The 25,428-nt window shown below is 31.8% G+C and overlaps 1 protein-coding gene and 2 long non-coding RNA genes across 4 annotated transcripts in view; 1 reads left to right on the plus strand and 2 right to left on the minus strand.

Annotated features, from left to right (window-relative positions):
- The window catches only part of LOC134721537 (uncharacterized), an 89,415-nt gene that overhangs the window by 50,056 nt on the left and 13,931 nt on the right, over positions 1–25,428 (minus strand). The window lies entirely within an intron of this gene.
- Positions 1,651–6,798, minus strand: LOC134723544 (uncharacterized). The gene is made up of 3 exons (XR_010108108.1): positions 6,456–6,798; positions 3,068–3,155; positions 1,651–2,532 (listed from the first exon to the last, which is right to left on the minus strand). It is a non-coding gene; the product is annotated as an uncharacterized LOC134723544 (long non-coding RNA).
- Positions 14,842–18,251, plus strand: LOC134723545 (uncharacterized). Its single transcript, XR_010108109.1, has 3 exons — positions 14,842–15,030; positions 16,417–16,549; positions 17,215–18,251. It is a non-coding gene; the product is annotated as an uncharacterized LOC134723545 (long non-coding RNA).

Here is a 25,428-nt window from a genome sequence, read left to right on the forward strand (position 1 = left end):
TCATTATTAAGAATTCAATAATGAATAATGAACTAGTTCATTATTCAGTATTCTGTGTTAAATCATGAATAATAAATAATGATATAGTTTATATTTAATTATTCAAATTGAAAAATGCCTAATGAAATAAAATAAAAAATAACACTAGTACTTAGTCTTTATGCCGTATTTTGGAACTCGTCGATTTGGTGCTATCCAACAAATATTCAAACTAATATACTAGAAAAAAGTCACTCTTTGAAATTTTTACTTTCGGAGCTTAAACGAGGTGATTTCCCTATCTATTTTAACAGAATTTTCTTTGTAAATGATAATAAACGATATAAACGACCTACATATATACCAAAACATTGAAAAAAAAATATCATACATTGTCTTGTTTTTACTTTACAGATATATCTTATATCACATTCGAAGCTCACCAAAAGAGTAATAAAAGGTATATAATAAATATGTTCCACGACGCCTATTAGAGGAGTTACGGGAAACCTAAATGTCGAAATACGCGTGAACATTAAAAAATAGCTTATTTTGAATAATGGACTGCTGCGACCCGCCATTCCTTACGGACAGAACACTTTATACACCTTCTGAAAACTTGTTGATAGAAGAACAAAATAGATATAAAACAATATGTGCCACAATGACGTAAGATAGGTTATGGAGGACATAAATACTAAAATTCGATTGAAAATTCAGAAATAGCCAATTTTGAATAATGGAATGGACATTTTAGATAAAGGAACGGATTGCTGTGACACTTTAAAATTACATATATGTCTTATACCTTATTCGCAAGCTTATCAATAGAGGAACATAAGGTACATAGTAAATATGTTCCGCAACGCATATTAGAGAAGTCACGGAGAACATAAATGTCAAAACACGCGTGCATTTAAAAAAAAAAAAACTATTTTAAAGAAAAGAATGGATTGCTGCGACCAGTTAGCCTGTATTTTCATACATATATTATATAAAAAAAGAAGATGTGGTATGACTGCAAATGAGACAACTACCCGCAAACAGACCAAAATGAAACAAACATTAACAACTATAGGTCACCGTACGGCCTTCAACAATGAGCAAAGCCCATACCGCATAGTCAGCTATAAAGGGCCCCGATAAGACAATGTAAAACAATTCAAACGAGGAAACTAACGGCCTTATTTATGTAAATATATGAACGGAAAACAAATATAACAGAGAGCAGAATAAAAAAGGAAAAAACCAATTTTCCTCTTTTTTCACTCTAATTTCTGACAAGTGCAATTAGAGGCCAAAATAAGACCAGAACGTAATAAATTTATTCTATAACCCTTGTATTTGAGAAAAAATCATGAAAAACAAAGACAATTATGTTTTATAAGTATTTATTTGATACATTTCAAAATAAATTTATACTGAAATATACACTTAGCTGTCCATTTTTATTCAACTCTCCTTAAATGATGCAACTTAGAATAAATTTATTCTAAATGCATGGTGCTTTCTGTATATAATCATTTATAAAATAAATTTATTATAAAGAGCCTTGATATCTATTATCAGTTCGAGAAAATCATAGAATAAATTTATTCTACATTTAATGTTATTTATGATTATAACAATATTTGAAATAAATTTATTTTGAAAGTCCAGTAATGTGATACAGAATAAATTTATTTCACATTTAATGTCATTTATGATTATAATAATATATAAAATAAATTTATTTTGAAAGTAAAGTAATCTGTATGGTGAGGTTGAGACACAGAATAAATTTATTCTATGTTCAATGTGATATTTGTCTTGTATAATAATATATAAAATAAATTTATTCTGAAAGTACAGTTATCATATTAAGGAGGCGACACAGAATAAATTTATTCTACATTCAATGTGGATTAAAAGTATTATGATATATAAAATAAATTTATTTTGATTGTACAGTAAATATGTTAAAAGGTTGAGACACAGAATAAATTTATTCTGGTTAAAAAATATGTAAAATTTGTTTAGGAAAAAATACACTGATCTGTATGATTACATAAGGCTACATAGAATAATTTTATTTTAAACCAGCAGTGTTTTTGATAATATTTGATATGTTCACATAATTAATTTACCTTGACAATACATTAAGGTCATAAAAAATGTGTTCCTATATAATTTTCCATCTTTCATGTCTATTTAATGACATATAACATTCATAAAAATGTATTTTATTTGAAGTTGCGATCTGACTGTTTTTAAACCCAACTGTAGACAATACATATATCTGCTATCAACAATGCAAAAGGACACTCCCTTGAAATATGAAAATATCAATTTCTTCAGCTGATTTTGTTATATGGGACTGAATAGAAATACAGTGCAGCAATTTAAAAAAAAACAAAATATCAACATATAAATGTAAAATAAACAGATAAGAAATAGTAAAAGTTCAACAGGTTTTTCTAAAATTGAAAATAAATCTGTTTTTTTAAACATGTCTTTCTCTGTAGATGTACGTGCTATGAATTGTCCTTTTTCTTGCTTCTGGATAGACCTGATCTGAAAGAAGTAACGACAAATTTCAAACATTTTTAGTTATCATACCAAATTTTATTATATTTGATGAAGAAACTGTCTGTCTTTCTTTAATTATGATGTCTATTTTGTTTATATAATATTATTCACTCTCTTAAATGTCATTAATAACAGTCTTGCTCCGTGTTGAAGTCCGTACTTTGACCTTTGTGAATTTACTTTTATAAATTGTGACTTGGATGGAGAGTTGTCTCATTGGCACCCATACCACATCTTCTTATATATATATTGCCTCTGGATACAGCAAGATAAAGATGGCTATGCTATGCACTTGAACTAACCCGAATAATTCAGTCGTTATATTCCGCTGATCTACGAAGGCTACATTAACCTCGTGTGGGAGAAAATCGGACACAGAAAGGCTTGAATTATTCGAGTTACACTTGAACAGCAATTGTTGAATTTTCATACAATAAAGGGATTTACGTACAGTAACTCATAAAACTTTTACAATTCAAAAGTAAACACTCTATCAAATTAAAAACTCATTATTACATACCTAATCTCCATCTTCAGAAACACTATAAAGTCAGGACTGAATAACAATCTAATCTTTTTTGCTGGTGTTTCATAACATTTTTCTCACTCTACAAGATTTGAAGTTAAAATGCAGGAACACTTACTCTGTTATTGTTTTTCTTCAGGCATATTTCTTTATTTTTTATCAGGATTGGCATGAATCGTTCCCAACTTCCGAATATGCATGTAATATTTGCCATTGGACATTCAGCCAGTTATGATCAATCAATCAATCAATCATAGAGTCTTAAAACAGATGAATCATTATGGTTCATGCCTAGGAGACAGCGAACTGAAGACACAAATGGTCCAAGGACACAATATAGTCCCTAGTGTAAACAGTGTATAACTTACATGTTTTATTTAATACACTTTCCCAATTTATTTATTTATATTAAATGCATGAAATATTAAGTAGGGGGATGTAATTACATGTCAAAAAAATTTGGGTGCTGAAACTTTATGTTAAGTAGTGAATTGGTCCAGTTCTAAAAGGTCAAATTTTATCACGTCTGAAGCTGTCAAACTGAATTTTACACCCCCTTAACACAGAATTGTCAATATTTTGAGTTAGAGCTGGTAGAAGTTTCTATAATTTTAATATTATTTGTCTCACTGATAGTACACTACACTGTAAAAATATTTTTGAGAAAGAGCAGGTGCGATTTTTTTAATTTGAATTTATTGTCTAAAAGAAATGCACTACGAAATAACTGTGTTCTCGGGCCAAATTACAATTAAAAACAGGTTTCATAAAGGTTTAAACAAAACACAGGACCGGTGTTGACAATACTTTTACCTACCCCATTCAACATACCAGAAAACAAGTAAGACATGTTTCAAAAAGAACAGCAGCTTCCTCAGGCAAAAGTATGAGTAATGTACCCAACACATTCCCCCCTTCAACAAAATATCCATTTTCCTCTCAAAATGTTAAAGATGCGCCTTCGGACTTCTGATACAAAAATATATTGAAATTTAGGTACATGTACTTTTGTCAACACTTTACACATTGTATTACAAAAATATGAGTGCAAATGTCTCGCCTTTTTCTTACTTATCATTCAAATCATGTTGAAAGTCTTTAGAATGGAGGTTTTACTACAAATATCACGTATACTTAACATTAGCAATGCACAACTACAATGTTTGATTGTTGTCATGTATACTATTAAACGAGAAGACCTCATTTTGTGTGTCGCTTCTCTTCCTTCCACCGCGATAAATTATTCATCATGCCTCGACCAAAAACCTTAACCTGCACAGATGGAAGGACGAACAAATGAACGAACGCACAGATTCGCAGACTAGAAAACACAATGCCAAAAGATGGGGCATAAAATTTATTGTTGAAATTGAAAGTAGTGAGTTGGCAAAAAAGAAAGTAGGGTAATGATAAGAGGGAATCAGGACGTTTTCGGAACCTCGGGATTTGGGGATTGACCCTTGCGGGATCCGGGAATATATTTTTCGATTTCGGGATATGAATTTCTTTAAATTCTGCATCTCGGGATTTCATGTTTTTAAGCCCGGGATTTCGGAATCAGGACCCCTCCGACCACCCCTCAAATTAGCCTTAGTCGGTCAGTCATATATACAAGATTCATATCCTGTCATTGGCATGTTAATAATGCCCTCAAAAGAAAAAGCACTGATGGATTGTCCTATAGAAGCATATTTTATTAGACTAATATGGTCTATATATAAGCAGTTACATTTATTTCATGTTTGGAGCAGTGCAAACTTTACCAAAAGATGCATTGTAGCAAAGGAGAAGAATAATTGTGTTTTGAGACCAGAGACACAAAAAATATTGAATTTAACAGAAAGGAAACAAATATCAGACTTTGAAAAAAGGGAGAGGGCTTTTGATACCTTTTATGAAATTCTCCATACATAATATCTTTTTAATACAAAAAATCATCCCAGTTCACAAGCTGTATATGACCGCGATTTTGTGGGTGTGTTCTGGTGTTGCTAATAGTACCTGAGAATCAGATCTTAATACAACATCTTATCATCAAACAATGAGGTTAAGGTCATGTTAACCCCGACAGATAGACATGACACCACAGTTGTCATGGTTGTTCCATACACTACATATTATTGACCTATTATAACTTGCTTATAATGCCCGAAAAATTGACCCAACCACACAACTAAAAATTGTCCAATGAACCATAAAAATGAGGTTGAAGTCAATTGAGACCTGTCAGACGGACATTTCCAGCTGACAATGATTCCATACATGATACACATTATATAGTGACCCTACTGCTTAAGGCATCTGAGAAATAGACCAAACCACAACACCATACATCGGCCAGTGAACTATGAAATTGAGGCCAAGGTCAGACGGAACCTATCGGGTGGATATGTACAGCTTACAATCATTTCAATAATCAATACAGCAAATATAGATGACTGACTAGTTATAGTATCTAGATACAGTCTTGCTTAAGTTACTTTATCTTTGATAAATGATCCATGGAATAAGGTCGAGGTCAGGTTAACCCTACATGTACCTAGCTGACGAACATGTAAATGTTGCTTGGAACCCATATACCAAACATAGTTATCATATTACTCATAATAAGTGAGTTTTTTATTTAACAAAACAAAATGTATCAAGCAGTAACTGAACCATGAAAATGAGGTTGCCGGGACAATGATATATGACAGACGGAAATATCGTAACATATCGTATGAAACATTTCGATTGTCTAACCTATGAAATATAATGCTTCAAACAAAGAGTGTACACCATTGTCGCCGGTGCCGCTGGGTTGCAATACCTACTATGTCTCGCATACAGGCGTCGGAGAAAGACAAAAACATCACTGCACAACATACATCAACGTTTCATATAAACCTCTGAAGAAAGAGATACCTTTCTGAGAAAATTTATCTTTTCCAAATAGGACCCATTAATTTGTATTCATGCTTGACTATATTTCTTCTAGAGTTTAATCGTTAGTATATATGATATCTATCATGTGTATGCTACACTTTTACCATTATATAATATTTTTGAAATATTCACTATTGTCTAAGTGTGTACATTTCCCTCGAGATACAATGTATATTATTTACCATTTAAAATTTCTTGCAGTCAGAATTAATACATTTTTTAAAAATTTCTCGAAAATGCCTGCCCATAACAAGTATAAATTTGATGACCATTCAGGCATTCATTTGAGAAGAAAGATTCGACTGAGGTGTGTCTTTTCAAAGAGGTTCTTTTAGTTCGAAAAGGACATCGGTGGTCTACTAAAACAGTGCATAGTTAAGAAAATTTGTCAACAGAAGGCATGAAAGGCTTATAATATCTATGTTAATATTTATAAAGATATAAAATAGATACTTACAGACTTTTGTTGTCTATCCTGATATGTTCCTGGTGCCTTTTCAACCACGACAAATACAATGCACAATTGGATATTGAAAGAGGGACGAAAGATACCAAAGGGACAGTCAAACGTGAATCGTCGCTCCTAATCTTTGAATATCTTTCCTCCATGTACTAACTCGAAAAATCAGCGCCCCTATCCACTACTTTTCTCGTTGAAATGGTTAATGGAGTGATCGAAGTGTTCGTAATATAACGACTGGATTATTCGGGTTATCCATGTACTGACAAATTTATTAAGATACACGCTGTGGATTTATTATGTAATTTCCGTCGTTTGTTTGTCATTATCTATCGTGCGAAATTTTACATTCGAATGTTTATAATTTATTAGGGTTGATATGATCACGATGGCCACAGTATGTGGTCATTAAAATATGATACGGGTAATTAGCATATGATAACAAATCTTGTTCGAAGAAACTTTAGAATCGTAAGATTTTATATTACAATTCTCTTTTTCGTTTAGTTAGATTAGAATATCTCAACATAACCTCCTTGTTAAAATTAAAAATAATTTACGTTATTAAAAAAACATCGAAATTTGGAATTTTATAATACCAATATTTTTTTTTGTAAACTTTAAGGAACATTTTTTCCATAGAAAAACAAAAGAATATTGGGTATAAATCCGTGACAGAAAATGAATATAACCACATTAAAAAAAAACACATTAAAAAATGAAGCAAAGGAACAGCGCTGTAATTGCTGTAAGTCACATTAAACCTTCAACGTGGAACGAAAAGTATCTCACAAAACTGCACGTGTAAGACGACCACAAGCAACAGCCAGAGCGAAATAGTTTGCCAAAAAAATTGAATAGACTTCGTAAGATGTTACACCAACCATTTTGGACGCGTTCAAAAAGGAGAGAAGTACGTATTTAAAAAATATAGTAGTTCTTACGTATTTAAATCAAACTATATTATGTGCAGAATAATTTTTGGTAAGTTAGTTTGTTTAGTTTAAACATATTTTATTTGCGTAAATGTGCAAAAGGGATGAGACACAAGTTAATCAAACTTATAAAGTCTTTTCCCATAACAATTTATAACAATAGAATATTTACAAAGCATGCATACAAACAATACATTATGTATATATATATAAATTATTTGAACTCTGAAAAGGTGGTGTGTGGTGATGTGAGTGGTAATACACAATATGCATGTATTTGCACTTTATAATATGTTACATTACACAATTAGAAACCTCTTAGACTCTTTAATAAATTCATATACATTCTTTATAATTCTTTCATTTTCAACATTAGTTAAAGACTTATCGCCGGAGGTTAAGGTGTTCAAATTTAGTGGAGAGTTGTCTGGTAACCAATTTAGATTATTAAATAATTTGGTTCTTATATTCGAATATTTAGGACAATAAAAAAAGAAATGACGTGAATCTTCGAACTTAGCACCACAACTACAAGACGGATCTGAAATAATGTTGACTCTGTTAAGATCATAGTTCAAAAAAGAAGCTGAGCACCTAAGTTGTGTCAATATAATATTGAGTTTACGATTGCCAAAGTCATAATGTTTTGGTACTTGGGCTTTTGAATTTAATTTAAGATTTTTTAGTTCGGTTTTAAATTTACCTAAAGAGTCAATGTTACGTGTCACCACATTAAGGTTATTCCATAGTCGTATTGTTGAAGGTATGAAGGACTCTTGGGTTAATGAAAGTCTACAAAAAGGGTATATTATATCATTCCCATTACGTAATGGATAAACAGCTGTACTTTGGATTGTTGGTGGAATTTAATTGCAAAGATAGGCTGGTGCATTATTATGCTGAATATTATAGAATAATTGTAATTTCCTTCTTTCTCTTCGTTCAGCTAGAGTTTCCCAACCAATCTCATCATAAATAATTCTATTACTTGTAAAAATAGGAAGACCTGTTACAATTCTGGCTGCCTCAAGCTGCAGCTGTTCTAATTTTTTACAATAACCCACACCCATATTATCCCAAACTTCACATGCATATTCGAGAAGCGGTCTAATAAAAGTCAAGTAAAGCTTTTCTAAGTTGCTCCTACTTATCCTGTACTTTAATTTTCCAAGTACATTTAAATGTTTAGATACATTTTTTATGATATTATCCACATGGGTGTTCCATTTAGCATCTTTACTAAATGTAACACCTAAGTGTTTGTGGAAGTCTGTAACTTCAATCCTCTTACCATTGAAAGTGAAATTCATTTCTGGAGTTTCAATGTATGAAAACAACATTATTTCTGTTTTTGCTGGGTTAAAGGACATCAGCCATTTCTTAGACCATTCGCTGAGCTCACTCAGGTCGTGACTGATCACTGATTGTATTTGTGTCGTGTCACGACTAGAGTAGCCCAGAGATGTATCATCTGCAAATAATCTACATAAAGAAATCAAGTGTTCAGCAATATCATTAATATAGATAATAAATAACAGCGGTCCCAAAACAGAACCCTGTGGGACACCAGCTGAAATACTGCAAAGTTCAGAGGAAGATTGTTTAATAACAACTCGCTGTTGTCTGTTGTTTAAGTAACTTTGAAACCAATTTAATAAATTTCCGTCAACACCGTATGACTTCATTTTATGTATCAATCCTTTATGCCAAACTTTATCGAATGCTCTAGAAAAGTCACAAAAAACAAAACAGCTAATTTCTTTATTTTCTAATGAATTTAATATAGAATTATAAATTTCTAAAAGCTGATGAACTGTCGAATATTTTGGCAGAAAACCAGACTGGTATTTATATATTAACTTATTTCTGTGTAGGTGATTGAAGACATGTTTATAAACAACTCGCTCCATTATTTTCCCTACACAACTTATAAGCGATATTGGCCTATAGTTAGATGGTAACGAACTACCCCCCTTTTTAAAAAATGCTATTACATTAGCAATCTTCCAGCTGGTGGGATATTTGCATTGTTGTAGGGATTTATTAAATATTATTTTTAAGGGAATTGCTATTTTTTCAGGACACATTTTCAACATTTTATGGCTTATGACATCTGGACCAGATGCCTTATTAGGATCTAAAGTTTTAATTATATCGACTATTTCATCTATTTCAATTACCAAGTCATTTAAAAAAATAGTTGTTCTTGGCTTAATTTCGGGTATAGGAACACCTTCCTCCTCTAGGGAAGAAATCAGACTAAAATATTTATTTAGCAGATTACATTTCTCGTCGTCTCCGTACACTACATCGTCCATGCTTTCATCGTGAATAATATTATTAAGTGGGGGTAAATCACCAGAACCTTTATTTGATTTTATAAGCATTTTCATTATTTTCCAATCAGTTTTAGGGTTAGCCACGTTATTTAAGATAAGATTATCCAAACTTCTTTCAAATTTTTCTTTTGCAGCTTTTTTCATATTATTTACTTTGTTCCTCTGCTTTTTGTATTTATTGATATCACAATCTTTTTTAGTTTTTAAGGCCTTTTTACGAAAACGGTCTCTTCTACGAATTTCTCTCCTTAATTCATTTTCAAACCATGGTCGGTCATTGTTTCGTATATAAACATGTCGAGTTGGAATGTTTTGCCTGGCTATGTCTAGGAGTTTTTGAGTAAATATATTGCACATCTCGTCAAAATCCTCAACATCAGAAAAAAGTTCATCCCAAATGACAGAATCAAGGTCTAAAGAAAATTTATTTAGATCTGCTTTATCGTACAACCAAATTTCTCTTTTGTATGATTTGGTTGCAAATATCGGACATTCTAAAAATATTACAGAAGCATCGTGATCACTTATTTCAGACGGTAATTTAAGAACGTCGGCAATTGAATATTTAATTGTATCGCTGATTATAATCGGGTCAAGTAATGTGCTACTATGTGCTGTCACCCTTGTTGGTTTATTTATAACATTTTCTAGATTAAAAAGATTCAATGTATCATATAATTTATTATTATGAATGGAAAATAAATCAGAGTTCAAATCGCCTGTTATAACAATATTCTCGCTTAGCTGGTAACTTAATCCCAGTGAATAATTAAGTGGTGTCCAATAGTCATTGTCCGTCCACTCAGGTCTATATGTACAACAAAGAAGAAATGATTGACCTTTACCTTTAATCTCGACCCATATTGTCTCATCATCATACATTTGGTAAGTTATATAGATACATGTATCAAATGAAAGGGTAATGACTGCTGAACCTTGCAGGACACACACATTTGACAGATGAATACAAATGAAACAAATAGTTATGAATTAGTTCTATAAAATTGAGGGCGTACATTGCCTGTTACTCATATATAAAGTACCTTGGTGTATCCAAAGTTATGATATAACTAGTACAGTCTGATGTGTAAATAATGGTATACTTATCCCCCATATATATATGTGCATGCTGGTTTTTTTTGTGTTGACGTCCGGAATACTACACTGTTGACTTAGCTTCTTGTTCCAGCTTTCCGTAAAAACAATGTTTTTTCCATGATATTACATGTAACATTGCTCTTATCAAACAAATAATGAAGGTTACGAAAACATTCGTTTATAAGTAATGAAAGCATTTGAATACTGGTACGATTAAAGTTAGAATAATACGTCTTGGCACGTCTTAAGCTTCTTACAAAGTTATTTGTATCTGCTGAAAAATGCGTCAAAACATCTGACTCAGTTTGTCTAGTACAAAACGTGTTAATATATATTCTTTATTGAAAAGCACTTTACGCCCATATGGACCAATGGCTTAAAACATTATACATAATATACAGTTTACATAAAACAATGAAAATAATCAATGGAGACACTTTGAACTATAATTTGTCTTTTTTTTTTAAATCAATATATAAGAGATTCAAATTATATCAAGGACTCCCTGCCCTCAGTCTTAGTGACTTTTTTAAAAAGGAGCCTAATTTGCAAGTGTCCTGTTTTGTTTCAGGATTGAGGATATGTTTTAATTTATCTATATCATTTAAGTTATTATATTTATTTTCATTTAAAAATTCTTTTCTTAATTGTTCATTTATTTTACATTTAAAAAAGAAATGAAACTCATCATCTAGTACATCACAATGTGTACATAGTCTTAAATCTCTGGGAATATTCCTGTATCTTCCAGTTTCTATTAATAAGCAGTGGTCACTTATTCGAAATTTAGAAATTAGTTGTCTATATTCAAAGTTTTGAGAAAGTAGGTATGGTTCAAAGTTATAGCTTTTCTTTATTTTTTTAAAAAGTTGGAGTTTGCTATTCTCTTGTAAATTTAATATTTTATCATTATATAAATTTTCATAGGAGTTTTCTAGATTTTGTTTGTATATTAGCCTATTATTTTTATCTTTATTTTGGTTAACAATTTCTAAATCATTTTGACTTCTGACATGATTTACATAGGAGTACCAAGAATAAATACCTGCATTATGTAAAGTTTTTGCCAAATTTAGTGTCTCTTTTAGTAAGGGACTAGTTTCTTCCCTTAAAGTCTATCATGAAAAAGAAGAGTTTGTCTTTTTATAAAGCAATCAATAGGGTAGCTGCCTAATTCAGATCGAGCAGCTATATTGCAAGAGCATTTTTTTACTCCTAAAGTTAACTTATTAAATTTATTTAGTACTTTATCAGGTGGACTTTTGTCAATGAAATTAAGAGTATCTACTTTTTTGTTATTTTTATCTCCTTTAATTGAAGCTTTATAAAAGGATGAGTATGCATCCATATACCATATTTCACTGTTATAAGTTAATATTGGTCTGACGAGTGAGTTAAATAAATGGTTTGACAAATTTACAGGAGTCTGATGAATCGAATTACAATATGTTTTTATAGAATACATTACTTTCATAGATTTTTTGGCTAATTCTTGTGCTGAATGAATAAGATTTCCATTCTGACTAATGATATTACCAAGAAATTTAAACTTTTCCATTTGCTCTAATTTATCACCATTATAATCAAAAGAATGGTTAAGATTTTTCCTATTGTTACTTGTGCTTAAAATCATAGTTTTAGTTTTTTTACAATTTACAGTTAACTGCCATTTATCACAGTATTGAGACAAATGGTTTAAACTCGACTTAATAACATAAAGCATGTTGTCATTCTGGGTGTGTGTATGTAATAGTTACCACTGGACATCAGACATCGTTTTTATCGTCATCCTCATCATTCTTTATATAAATAATGACGCTAATATCTTGTGATAAAAAGGGACATAAAAAAGTGGTTGAAACTTTGCTCCATCATGGATATCAATCTAAATAAATACAATTCTCTAATTTAGTTATCCTCTTATAAAATGTAAGCACTATCATGTTTCTGGAATGATTTATCCGGGTTATTGTTTCACATGTAAAGTATAAAATAATAAATGGCGAATTAACTAAAAAATATATAAACTATGAAAGTACCAAAGCACTTACTTCAAAGTTGCTTAAACCCGCGGGGATGTCAAGAGAGCTTTTTACACAAGACAAAGTCAATAAAGACATTCCATTACGTACGAACCTATATCTACTGTATTTATTGTTATTTTGTTCAAGTCCTGAATATGCACATAATTTTAGCCACAACATGTTCAGGAAACTTAAAAATCGTCTTTTTTTTTTATCTGAAAACTGTCATAGGGTGAAACTTGCACATTTATTTCTTATCTTAGATCGGTATTTAATTGCCTAGATTAATTTGCTTTGGCCTAGCGTGTTAAGTATTTGTAGATTTATAGTTTTCGTGAACTTTAGCAGACTTTCTGATTGACCGTTAACTTTAATGTATGATGCAGCTGTGTTTGAACTGTAATCATTTCTAATTAGAGCCGTACAATTTATGTTCCTGTTTGTTTATATTCTGTTCCAATACTTCCGATACTATTCTTTCTATTTTTTGTTCATTATTCTCTATTCTGTAAATCCCCATCCACAGCCTCAGGTATAGACGAAGTGTCATATACATGTATGTGGCCTGGTCTAGTAATGTCAGCAGTGTGATCTGCACATATATCATTTTGTAGAAAAAGATGAACGGGTGGGGTTATACATTGTTTTGATGTAAAATATGATACATCTTTTCTATAAAATCGATTGATTGACAGTTGCAGAACGTGCAGTGTCAAATAGTTCATGCATGCATGCACGGAACGAAAAGCTATTTTAAAACAATACATACCATGGGGAATACCTGTAATTTAGTTTAAACATATTTATTTATAGTGGATTGGGAAACAAGTTTTACAACTTATATTAATCCCTTTCCACTTTGTGGGTGCGAGTGCTGCCTTGTAGCGGCATTAGCCTACTCTTTTTCGAAATCTACAAGGATGTCTTTAACGTGCAAGAGATATGGCTCTCTCTTAACACGGGTCATCCATTTATCGTCCCCTTCCGACGGACTATCATCGTTTCCTCAAGACCATACTCGCAAATGGTGTCAAGGGAGAGCCGAAAATTTAGTTCCTGAAATTTTCATCCCGAACGGGAATCGAACCAGGAACCTTTGTGTTAGTAGTCCTATGCACTAACCACTACACCACGGCTCTCACCTGTAATAAAGGGTAGACCAGGATGAAGTTCGGTGAACTTTTTATACGGGTTTTACATTTTTTTCTATTTTGGCGGATGAAGACAATTCTATTCCCAAGTCACCCTTAAGTGTCCATAAAATCAGCAGCACCCATACATGATACATATATATATATACCTACTTTCCAATCTTTTAAAACAAATAAAAGAAAGGATAAGACAAAATGATACACATTCTCAAACGCCTATTTTATCGGTAATAATACTTGAGGGTCTTGTTGGAGTTGATAGAATATCAAATCACGCGATTGGGAAACGCAGAATAAAAGACAAAACATATAGCATATACAAAAAAGTATAAAGAATAGAAAATAAAAGGATGATCAAATAGAGAATAATGAGCAAAATTATAAAGAATAGAAAAAATGTTTTAAAAATTAAAAGAATACAAAATCGATGAACCATCCATCCAGACCATTATAATTTTGTAGTTGTCCATTTTTATATTATTTTATTTGAAAGATATAAAATGACCATACATTAATAACCTCTATGAAATGACACAGATTCAAATAATTTACAACCTTCGATTTGTTTAATTTATGTTAGCAAACAAGTGCCGCATATCTATCAGAAGTTGTAAAATAATTATTACTAATTACAACAAACGCGGCTTAAAAGCCTTATCAATTTTATGTAATGCACGCGTACGTTGATTGTAGGCCCCTAGTGTTACCACATGCAGAGAAGTCTTCAAATGGAAACACAAGATAATTAATGACAAGACGTAAGACACTTAAACTGGACCCCTGTTGTGTTCACTTATCGCTACACTGACGGTGCAAAGCTATAGGCTATAGATGGAACGGCGGACCAGTTTATATGACACTGATCTGTAATTTTGTATAATATGATCACTTGGTATTTCTCTCTTTGTACGTGCAACGAAGATGACAGACAGTGGACATCAAAAGGAGAAAAACAAGTTAAACATAGACGGGATAGTTTTCCAGTTTCGTTGATTAAACATTCATCACAGTTCAAGAAATTGGAGGTTAGTTTTACTCAGTTTACTAGAGGTGGGGTGAGGGGTGGGGGTCAAGGATACTGGGGTCCCCTCATGGATACCCGACATATATGCTCAATGCATACTAGACGTTTTATAAGTCTCTGCTTATGCCCCTTTTCAAATCCTCGATCGATCCGCATCTGCGAATCAATTTGCATATTTTTTTACGATAGCACTGCATGAGAATAATATCGATCACTCCATAATAAACAAGTACAATTTGGAATAAAACATTTATGGAAATCCAAAACTGATTATGATAACGATAATCATATCATTAAAGAAAGATGTGTATCATGAAGCAAAGCTTAATGCTATAACTAAATTTGACTTTACATTGACAATTTGTTATATCACAAAGATAAAATGTACTACAAGTGTGGACACAGATTAGTGTGGATAGTATGTTTGAGTTTTTTACAGTGTTTTGTATGACAAAAGAAGTTCTTTGTTATCTCCATTGGTTTCTATATTATTAACTATGTTGCATAATATGAAAACTAACCTGAGCATAAGCAGAGTTGTTTATTTTATATTTATTTTTTTTATTTTCAAGACGGGCATAAAAGAGCTCGAGAGACTAATTGCATCAGTTACCAAATGATTATGTCAGATAGAGTATGTTCCACATTCTTGATTTTGGATACATTTTGAAGCTAGTAGAAGAGGAACACATAACAAGTTAATTTTTTCATGATGTGATTTTTTTTTATATTGGAGATGGTATCTGAAAACATGCGAACATAAGTTTGAACGTAAAATTATTAGATAAATATTATTTATTATCTTAAGTTTAATTATTATGTTACTAATAATGTTTCTAATTGGTAATCTCATTATTATTTCCTACTGGTGAAAGTTGAAGTAATCTTTAAACATTTAAAAAAATGAAAAGTTAACTTTCTTTACGCTTAGTCTTAGAACAGCTGTTTGGACACACTAGCTATGAAATTGTTGCATAGAAAGATGGAAAATGTACCTATTATTTTAGCAAAAAGTGAAAGATGCCTAGGGGCGGGACCAGTCATTTTTAAAAGAGGATTCTAAACATTTGTTCCAATTTAAAACCAATGATCGTAAAAAAAAAAGGGTGTTCAAAGCACAGAACCCTAACTGGATCCGCCACTGAATCCAAAGGATATTTATACTCATAAGTCTATGAAAAAATAATACACCATTGCGAAAAACGAATAAACGAGCAAGAGATTATTTTATGTAAAAAACTAGTTTTGAACATTTTCATAAGTACCTAAAGACTGTACTCCCACTCTTATGCAATCTGTTTGGCACACAGAATAATTGACCAAAAAGTCTGCATCTTCATGGATAACATGACCATTTCAGTCAAAATATAATATATATTCTTTATAGTTTACTAGACACTTCTATCAAAAGGAATTTGTTTAAAGAAACACAAAAGTTTAGAAGGCAGACAAAATGGCAGAAGTTACTACAACCACAGAGAACATTAGTGAAGGATACATTTTGAGGAAAATCTTTAGAGGTAAAAAAAAAAAAAGAAAAATCTTAGAATGCTGAAATTAAGATTCATAATTGTTGTTTTATAAAAAGTGTTTTTTCTTATCTCATTGCTAAAGGTTTTGAAAGTGCTAATTTAAATATAATTCATACATGTATTTTGACAATTGTAGTTCGGTCGGAATTGTTATAAGTGAATTAAAATTCATTATTTTAAGAATGCGTGCAATGTATAATAATCGGTTACTCTATGAAAAGAAAAATATTATGAATTTTAGAGCGAGGGCCTGATATGTAATGTTCAGTTGTTCAATCATTTGCACATCTTATTTATACGTCGATCACATCCGGCTGCTCCTTCAGCCCTTGTACATCTCTCTGAAACATTTGCTTACTTTACAAGTTACAGTTCGTTTTTGATAAGGTTAATGTAAGATGTTGCAAGACTTTTACCATCTTGAGTTATGCCCATTTATAACCATAAAAAATGCTGGATGTTTCTGTTCTCTAACTTAAGTTTGCCTCAACCGAATGTTAAAATCACAAAACTGTCTTAACTACTTAAATCCTGTGCATGTATCTGAATGTGAAAGTTGACACGTGCACATTTACGAGCAGGATCATTTGTAGCCCATAGACACATTTTTCTTTCTTTTTGTATGAACTGCATTTTTTTATTTGATCTTTCAGATAGCTTTGGTTGAACGGAACAATGGAAACATGTATTTAGGAATATTACATTTACAAAGATGATAGTTCGAAAAAGTTATGAAGAGTTTGAAGATGAATAATTCCAACTATACATGCAGATCTGCATGTCACTAAAAGATCAGATTACTAAACGATTAGTACCAGATGCATTATAACGAAGCTTCAAGTTGTCTCTCAGTTTGTCTGTAATAAATAAGACCATTGGAATTTTCTTTTAAATTCTTTTAATTTTGTATCATGTAATACTTTTAAGATTATTTTTATATAGAACAAAATTCATATTGAATGTAGAATAAATTTATTCTGTGTCTCAGCCTCACCATACAGATAACTTTACTTAAATAAATTTATTTTTTATTTAATTATAATCCGAAATCGCATTGAAACTAGAATTAATTTACTCTGTGTCACAGCCTCACCATACAGATTACTTTACTTCAAAATAAATTTATTTTATATTTTATTATAATCCGAAATCGCATTCAAATAGAATAAATTTATTCTGTGTCACAGCCTCACCATACAGATAACTTTACGTCAAAATAAATTTATTTTATATTTTATTATAATCCGAAATCGCATTCAAATAGAATTAATTTATTCTGTGTCACAGCCTCACCATTCAGATAACTTTACTTTAAAATAAATTTATTTTATATTTTATTATAATCCGAAATCGCATTGAATGTAGAATAAATGTATTGTGTGTCTCAGCCTCACCATACAGATTATTGGACTTTCAAAATAAATTTATTTCAAATATTGTAATAATCATAAATGACATTGAATGTAGAATAAATTTATTCTATGATTTTCTCGAACTTATAATAGATATTATGGCTCTATATAATAAATTTATTTTATAAATGATCATATACAGAAAGCACCATGCATTTAGAATAAATTTATTCTATGTTGAATCCTTTACAGAGAGTTGACTAAAAATGGACAGCTAAGTGTAGATTTCAGTATAAATTTATTTTGAAATGTAACAAATAAATACTAATATAACATAATTGTCTTTGTTTTTCATTATTTTTTCTCTAATACATGGATTATAGAATAAATTTATTACGTTCTGGTCCGAATTTAGCCTCTAATTGCACTTGTCAGAATAAAGAGTGAAAAAAGAGGAAAATTGGTTTTTTCCTTTTTTATTCTGCTCTCAGTTATATGTAACACATAAACAAACGAAAACCATCGAGTTACAGGCTCCAGACTTGGGACAGGCATATACTTAAATAATGTGACGGGGTAAAACATGTTAGCGGGATCCCAAACCTCCCTCTGACCTGGGACAGTGGTATAACAGTACAACATAAGAACGAACTATTAAAAATCAGTTGAAAAAGGCTTAACTCATCAGATAGACAATAGTTATCAAAAGTACCAGGATTATAGTTTTATACGCCAGACGCGCGTTTCGTCTACATAAGACTCATTAGTGACGCTCAGATCAAAATAGTTAAAAAGCCAAATAAATACAAAGTTGAAGAGTATTGAGGATCCAAAATTCCAAAAAAGTTGTTCCAAATATGGCTACGGTAATCTACTCCTGGGGTAAGAAAATCCTTAGTTTTTTCGAAAAATTCAAAGTTTTGAAAACAGAAAATTTATAAAAATGACCATATAATTGATATTCATGTCCACACCGAAGTGCTGACTACTGGGCTGGTGATACCCTCGGGGACGAAACGTCCACCAGCAGTGGCATCGACCAAAACATACAAAACATACAAGTGGACGTGGCCGGGTACTTATACATCCCGACACAAAAAGACACAATGAACAGATCTGAGAGCACTCGCAGTTTTCTGACAGCTAGTTCAAAGGCACTTACAACTAATAAAAAAATCATGCCTCTAAGACTAAACAATCAATCCGTACACATCCAACATACAATGGATTTAGGGGAAAGACGTCACAAACAAACAGAGAAAAACATTATACCCAATTCGAAAACTCATCAATAGAGATACAATAGGTGAATTGTAAATATGTTCTGCAACGCCTATTAGAGGAGTAACGGAGAACCTAAATGTACGTCGAAATACGCGTGAACATTAAGAAATAACTTATTCTAATAATATAACAGACCCATCAGCCCCTAGATAAAGAAAATGTCGTACACCTTTTGAAAGGTTGTTGATAGAGGAACAAAATGGGTATAAACAATATGTGACGCAACGACAATAAGGGGTTACGGAGGACCTATATGCCAAAAATTACGCATGAAAATTCAAAAATATCCAATTTTGGATGATGGAATGGATATATTAAATAATAGAATGCATGGACTGCTGCGACTCTTCATCCCATAATTAAAAAAATAGTGTTTACACCTCATTCGAAAGCTAAATAATAGAGGAACAAAATATATATACATTTAGGTGTATAGTAAATATGTTCCACAATTAGAGGAGTCACGGAAAACCTAAATGTCGAAATGCGCGTGAACATTAACAGAAATAACTTCTTTTAAATAATGAAATGGACTGATGCGACCCACTAGTCCCTTTGTTAGAAAAGTTTATACACCCTTAGAAAGCGTGTTGATAGAAGAACAACATGCATGGATATGATAAATATGTGCCGCAATGACTATTAGAGAGGTTACAGAGGTCATGAATACCAAAATACACATGAAAATTTAGAATTAGCCAACTTTGAATAACAAAACAGACTGCTGCGGCACTTCGGGCCATAATTACAGATGTATTTTATACCTCATTCGAAAGCTTACCAATTGAGGTACACAAGGTGTAATTGTATATAGTAAATTTGTTCCGCAACGCATATTAGAGGAGTAACGGAGAACCTAAATGTCGAAATACGCGTAAACATTAAGAAATTGCTTATTTTGACTAATGGCATTGACTGGTGCGAGCCTCTAGCGCCTATATACATAACAGTAAATAAACTTTTTAAAAGCTTGTTGATAATGGAACAAAATGGGTATACACAGTAAGTGACTTAATAACAATATTAGGGGTTATGGAGAGCATGAATGCCAAATTTAAATAAGAAAGAGCCATTTTTGATTAATGGAATGGACTGCTGCGACTCTTCAGCCCCTTATTATATGTCTTAGACCTCATTCGAAAGCCAATCAAAAGAGGAACCAAAGGCATAAAATTAATCTGCCCCGCAACGCCTATAAGGAGAGTCACGGAGAACCTAAATGTCGAAATACGCGTGAGCATTAAGAAATAGCTTATTTTGAATAATCCAATGGACTGCTGCCCCTAATTACTAAAATAGTATATGCCTCATTTCAAAGCTTACCAATAGAGTATCTAGGGGCATGCTCATGCGGATTTGAACATATAGCTTCAAATCTGTTTTGTTAATTCCTCTTTCAACAATCTGAAAAGGGTGAATAAACTTTCTGTAGAAAGGGTTTGCGGGTCCCAGCAGGCCATTTCATTATTTAAGATAAGTTATTTCTTAATGTTCATGCGTATTTCGACATTTAGGTTCTTCCTTTCTCCTCTAATAGCCGTTGCGGAACATATTGAATTTATACTTTTTGTTGCTCTGTTGATTAGCTTTTGAATATTTCAATTAAACAGAATCGCTGTGCATCATGTCACTTTAAGCCTTTTTCTTGAAGCACATGGGGGTATCTGGTTTAGTAGCTTATTCTTAAATGACTTGGTTAGTATCTTAAATAGATAATATAATCGCAATTTTACATAAGCCGTTTTACTAAAACACTTAGTAAATTAAAATAGGGAAGTAAAAAGATGCAGAGAGAGCAGAACAGCTCTTCTTATTCCACTGATTGAAAAGTTCTAACCGACTTTTTTAAACTGCTTCTGCCACTAAAATTCAGTGCAAAAAATGATGCTGCAATTCATCCACTTTATATCAAACCAATGTATCGTTCTGTCATTAATGAGTTTTATTTACTTAATTCAAATGGACTTAATTCACAGGGACATATAGGTGTAGAAGATTTTATGAGGTTATTGCATGAACTTAAAACCTATCATGCTCATCATTTAGTACACATTTTACCAGTTTGTTTGAGATGCACTGGATATAGACATGAAGGACTAAATCAGCGTTCAGAATGTACTTATGCGACACCTTACCATATTCCTATTATAGTCCTGTCTGTCCGATTTACTAGTAGAACTACAACAGGTCATGATACATAATTAGTACACAATTGATTACCATTTGTCTTTATTTTAATCATATATAAGTTACTAGTAGTTATTGATTTGTTGACAGAAAAAAAAAACACACTGAAAAACAATAAACAGAAAAAAAGATTTGAAAAGGCCATATTTTGAATGAACATTCATTTTTTGTAGCATTTTCAAAGGTCTCAAGGTCTATTGATTCACGGAAATGTGTGTTTTTTTATGTATTAATGAAACAATTTCTCATTAAATTTCCAAATAAAGGCAACCAATGTTCAATATTCATAATTCGATAAAAAGGAAACAAATCTAGGCTGCAAACAAAAACTAAGGGAAACGCATCAGTCGCTAAAAGAAAATAAAGGAACAACCGAAATACAAAACTTCAAACAAAATATCTATGTAAAACAATCTCTTATAGCCTGTCCAAAAGAAACGCTCGAAAGCTTATAGATACGGACCAACTAATAAACAACTGTCACATTATTGACTTGGTACAGGCCATTATTTAAAAACAAATAGAAAAATGTTTTAGTTCAACCAGGTTTATGTGTTTTTATTGTTTGTTATTGTTTTAATTTATTATTGTGTATCATTCAGCTTGTTGATTTTTTGGCTTTGTTACTTTGTTACTTGTGTAGCTCATTTGACAAAATAATGTCCTTTTCAATTACTGTTGTACAGGGAACTTAGACTCTCTTGATTGGGTATTTTAAAGTTTCTCAACGTGACAGTTTTATTTCTTATTTTCCTCCTTTAAAGTCATTACTCCTACATGCATACCTGGAATAACTTTTTTAGTTAGGTAATTAGGTTTCATGATTGCTTATGGTCTACTCACCAACCAAAGACACAAGGATATGAATATTACAGTATAGCCTTCATCATGAAAAAACTCTTTGATTGTCTTTAAAGCAACAGAAGTATACCGCTGTTCAATAGTCATCAATTTAAATTTAATCAAACAATAAAACAAATTCGAATTACAAGTCAAAACCGAACAATCAATTAATAAGAGGAAACAGAACATCAAAAGCACTGAACTACAACGAAAACAAACGGCAAGTTGAACATACATAGAAACTGTATTGTCAGGAATAACATCTAGAGAAACAGTTCAAAGAGATTATTCAAAAGCAGAGACCAAGTTTAGGGTATATGTTGATTGAGCTTCTAGCATATTAAAGCATATAAAATATCAGGACCCTATCATTTCTGTCATCAATACAAGTGTTATCTACAGATAAAAGATCAATTTCAACCAGTAAATAAGCCATATGGTACTAGAATCATATTCAAAACAGTGTGGTCCTGGCCATTGATTGACGACCTAAATTATCCCATTGCCTGGGACAGATTAGGTGAACGTTTGTCTGTAACGACCATTGCTTACTTCTTACTTCTTACATAATTTAAACTTTGGGGTCACCAAAGGTTCTTAACACCTTTAATAATAAAATAATTCAAAAAAATATTCAAGAATAACCTTTATGTTTTGATTTATATTATTGATATAAATCAACACATCGTATTAATCTGGATTCGTTTTTCGAATTGCTTTATTTAGGTGTTGTGAACCTTTGGTGACCCCACAGATTCAGTGTCCTTAACAAGTACATAGTGAGCAGTGATTGTTACCGACTTCCTAATCTGTCCCAGTCAATGTGATAGTTTAGGTCGTCAATCAATTGCCAGGACCACACTGTTTTATGATTCTAGTATGAAACATCAGCTCACTTAACAGACCTAAACAAAAATTATAATCTTTCTCCGAAAATTGAAGTTTTTTTTTTAGCATTGATAGCATAAAGAACTCGCATTACATTTCATAAACAATGCGCCTCCGGAGTACTTTTATGAATGCTTCTTCAGCAGGAGAGCTTAAATGAGTTAACAAATGTCTATGCACAGATTTTGAAATGTCGACTACTTTTTTTTTGGCACTTATCTCTAAAGTTTGATTCCTCCCACACCAATGAATGAGAAAGTGAGTTTAACATGCTTAAGTGGAAGAATCGGAGTTACAAATAAATAATCATGCATATTATATATACATTCGGAAGCATAGGTATTTCCTTCCAAAAATCCTAACTTTGCACGAGTTTACAAATACTACTGTATCATTTTGTCCACTATCGCAATTGCTATTGTGACTATATTGAACGCATCTATCCCATCGAGCATGAGATAACGGATAAAACAGATACAGTTAAGTCGGCCTTTATCTTGACTTACATCTAAACATTGACAATGAGGGTCTTAGTAGTGCACATTCTAGCAGCCAGCGCCTGCATACTGAGTATATATCTCTAAATTGATACGGTTTTCCCGATCCTGTATTTCCTATCAATACAGGATTTTCTTGGTAGAGGATTGCTGCTCACAAGGAAGTTATTAAAACAAGAGTTCCAAATGGTGAAGTTAAAATCATCCCTTCGTTAATGTAACAGACGCCATCACGAGACGGGTGGCCGTTATGGAATAACAGTTTCACAGATGATATTGTATATGTTCCTTCAGTGGTAACATTAATCCCCTTTCATTTGTGCATGAATATGACCTACCGAAGTAGACTATATACCGGATGTGTAATAACATAAACAACACGACGAGTGCCACATATGGAGCAGGACCTGCTTACCCTTCCGGAGCACATGAGATCACCTCCAGTTTTTGGTGGGGTTGTGTTGCTTAGTCTTTAGTTTTCTATGTTGTTTCATGAGTACTATCATTTGTCTGTTTGTCTTTTTTTTTTCTTTTTTAGCCATGGCGTTGTCAGTTTATTTTCGATCTACATGTATGAGTTTGAATGACCCTCTGGTATCTTTCGCCCCTCTTTTGCAAACAAAGTTTACCTTATATCTTCCTCCTTGCGTTGTGTCATACATTTCATATTACAGCACTTATGAAAACAGTTTGTTACTGAAGTCAGACTAAGATAACTGTTGACAACAAAACAATGAAAAAAAAGGTATATATATTGCATGCGTCCAAAGCGCTTTTCCGGGTTGATCTTAATCATTTACGCTCAGAACCTGATATTTGAAAGACGAGAATGTAAGAAAAACAACAGAAACAGTTGAAGAGCTATTCGACCAAAAGAGCAAAAAGATAAGACAACAAAGTTGACTGTCAGCTGCACTTGGTGGACTGAAACATTAGTTTTTTTTTTATTTAAATATTTATTATTGGACAATTCTAGGGAATCAAAGGAATTGCAGAATAAAAACTCCTTTTTTTGCTGGCATGGTTTCTTAAAAAAAAAAAATCGAAATAATATATGTTATAACAAATGTAATTTCAACTGATCTTACGCTTTAATTTGCATATGAACAGTCTATTTGAGCATGTGTGTGATAGGGATAATTGTCGTTACAACTATTATTGATTCTAATCACTTATCAGTGTCACCACGCGGATACATAAAAGAACTGACGGTATGATACTAGTATGGGACAAATAGTTGAACACTAATTAATGAATTTATCTCAAAAACCTGTATATATACGGACTGGTCCGTGATGACAGGTAATAACATCAGAGCAGTTAAAATTAAATTAGAAATATATTATAATTGCTTCCTTTGTTGAAACACCATTTAAAACAAATAATATAAAAGGTCAAACACTTATTCAAGCATTTAGGAGACAAAAGTCAAAACATAAAAGCGCTTTAAATGCTGAAATCACCTGAACGTTTGAAAAGTCCTTGATTTATCCTTTGTCTAAAGCGTTTGAAAGATAAAGAATTTTGAAGACTTCAAAATGGCGCAAATTTATTTTTTATTTATAGTTAAATGGCAAAAACATCATTTTTTTCTGTCTTATTAATTGCAATAAGAATTTTATTTAGAGAAAGAATCATACCAAAACAGGAGGAAACATCAGGAATCTTTTACGTGAGTATTTCTTTATATTTGACTTGTTTTTCTAGTTGTTATAGGTATGATAAAATGTAAACAAAAAATCTACTGAACCCATATGGTCATGTACAAGTTCTATAGCTGATATATATGTGTTCAAACAGCACAGTCAACTGTTGT

This window comes from Mytilus trossulus, chromosome 6, assembly GCF_036588685.1.
Source record: "Mytilus trossulus isolate FHL-02 chromosome 6, PNRI_Mtr1.1.1.hap1, whole genome shotgun sequence".
Classification (NCBI taxonomy): domain Eukaryota; kingdom Metazoa; phylum Mollusca; class Bivalvia; order Mytilida; family Mytilidae; genus Mytilus; species Mytilus trossulus.